Genomic DNA, 2810 nt, shown 5'->3' on the forward strand with positions numbered 1-2810 from the left:
ATGGCGTCCGGGCTTTCACGCAGGGCAGTGAGCCAGTCCATCGCGTCGCGGCTGAACGAGTCGGCGGAGGTGGTGACGACGTCCGGGAAGGGGAAGGGCAAGGGCAAGGGCAAGGGGCCCGCGCTGGCGCGGTGGGTGGAGTACGACGAGGAAGAGGTGGCCGGCCGGCGGCGAGGGTACGACGTGTTCATCAACCACCGCGGGGCGGACACCAAGCGCACGGTGGCGCGGCTTCTCTACGACCGCTTGGCGCAGCTCGACGGCGGGATACGGTCGTTCCTGGACAACATGTCCATGCGCCCCGGGGACCGCCTCGAGGAGCGCATCAACGAGGCGATCCGCGAGTGCCGCGTCGCCGTGGCCATCTTCTCGCGGAACTACTGCGACTCGGAGTTCTGCCTCCACGAGCTCGCCGCGCTCGTGGAGGCGCGCAAGATCATCATCCCGATCTTCTACGACATCAAGCCCTCCGAGCTGATCCTGCCACCGGCCGTCGTCGACTCCAAGGACCAGCTCCCCCGCGACATCGAGCGCTTCAGGCTCGCTCTCCGCGAGGCAAAGAACACCGTCGGCCTCTGCTACGACTCCGCCACAGGGTACGTGCCTTACCTACTGCACGCGCCATTAAAATTATCTGCTCCAGCGTGCATGCAACCAAGAACCAACTGTATGTGTAATGACGATCGTTCTCTGCATGCAGGGACCTGGCCGAGCTGGTGTCAGCGGCAGCCAACGCGGTGATGGAGAGGATTGAGGAAATGGAGAGAGTACAACGACGGCAGATGATCGTTTCCAGGCTCTGATTTTGAACGGAACGGTACAACAACTACTATTCAGACCTGCCAGGCTGGCATCATCAGTTAACGCACGCCCGGTGCATGGCATGGTGAATAATTCATTAACATGGAGGGGATTTGTTCATTTTTATTCTTTTTTAATGTAATAATTCATTGTTTTCTTTAGTTCCTTTTTTGTAAATTTTGGGCGATAAATCTGTCCTGCCTGTAGAATAAGCTATACGACTGACCATACAGTCCACACGAATACGCGATTTTGCGAATAATGATAGGCACATGTACATGTACAAAATAAAATTATATATGATCGATGTTTTTACAAACTGCCATTGCAATGTGATTCGTTGCATGGCGGTGTTGGATTCAAACGTTTCTTTGTCCCGCCCATAATTTTCCCTCGCTCTCGGTTCGCGTGTGTGTGTACATGTTCCTTCTCTTCATATGTCTCTTCGCTATCTTTTTTCCTTCGGCATTATGCAAGCATGCATGGATGTACGTATATATGCAGCTGCATGCGTTTTGGACAAAGCTCGCGGTGTCTGTGAGTCCACTCTCAGCTGTATGCATGCGCTGCTGATCTATATATAGTGTCACTGTGTACTTTGAAATCTCTTATCACAGTTGATTAGCATGCATGCAACGCTCTGATCGATGTAAACCCAGGTTTACAGTACTTCACGAAAACTAGTTTGTACTCCCGGTTCCATCTATAGTTGATCCGTTAGAAATAAATTATATAATACTTTAAGATGTATATATTATTTTTAAAATATATATATTTCTTTATAAATAAAGTATATATTTTTTCTGAGATGTATATACAACCTTTTAAGTTGTACATATTTCTTTCTGAACACTATCGGAGGGGAGTATGTACACCCGTGAGTGTGTCTATATATATATATATATATATATATATATATATATATATATATATATATATATATATATATACACCTATATATATATATATATATACACCTATATATATATAGTTTCATTATTTGTTTATCTGGCCATATCTCTCACGGTGCTAACGGTCAGTCGAGCATGATTTTACAAAGCCGGTCCGGGTTCGAGGTGCGGCATACTCTTAATGAAATCCCAAGAGTACGTCTCCCCTCGGTGCTTATTTTATTATTTGTTTATCTGAATTTTATGCATGGCTACTTTGGAACATCGATAAATCTTCATTTTCGAATAAGTTGTATCTTGTGTTGTATTGAATTGATTAACTTTCTTAACTTCTACATGCATGGATTGTATCTTGCGTTGTATTTAATTGATTAACTTTCTTAACTTCTACATGCATGGATGGAATCAAATGTGTTCTTACAAATTCATCATATATATGTACTACTCTATATACATGTAAGTGCAAATATCTACAGAACTGCATTGCAAGCGAGAGTTAAGTTGTTCTGGTCAAGTCACCGCGTGTTCTTGGATTTCAGTTTTGGACTTCCAGTTGTAGTTTAATGTAAACTGTAGGACTGTGAGTAACATATGTCTGTGTGATGTTTTCTTAGATCAAATTGACTACTGCTTCTTGGCTGACAGTTCTACAAATTTGTGTTATTACAACGTCACAGTAGGAGTAGACCTTTAACAATGCTCGCATAAATCTTCAAGGTTAAAATTGATTCCAAGATATTTCTATAGTTTAGGTCTCTATGTCGTTAATCTGAACACTACATTATTATTTATTTTTTGGAAAATGTAACAATCACCAGCATCTGGATCCAGGACACCAAAGGTGTACCACGCAACCACAGAATTTTGTAGAATAGCCCCAAGGTAATCCAATTATTTAGTGTGCATTGTATGTCTTTCATAGATCCAGATAAAGATAGCACAACATCTGTTGGATCCAATGTTCCAAATTTCAGGAAATTAATCTACCTCGTAAATCTCTCTTTTGTTCTTTTTGTTAATGAAAAATCTCCTTCCAACATTTCAAAAATAAGAAAATAACAAATCACTGAAATTTCACCAGTAACCACAGATAATGTT

At 43.0% G+C, this 2810-nt stretch overlaps 1 pseudogene; it reads left to right on the top strand.

Moving 5' to 3' along the window:
* On the top strand, positions 1 to 983 carry LOC133893085 (probable 2' cyclic ADP-D-ribose synthase BdTIR; annotated as a pseudogene).
* Positions 984 to 2810: the final 1827 nt, after the last annotated feature.

Source organism: Phragmites australis, chromosome 15 (assembly GCF_958298935.1).
Source record: "Phragmites australis chromosome 15, lpPhrAust1.1, whole genome shotgun sequence".
Classification (NCBI taxonomy): Eukaryota; Viridiplantae; Streptophyta; class Magnoliopsida; order Poales; family Poaceae; genus Phragmites; species Phragmites australis.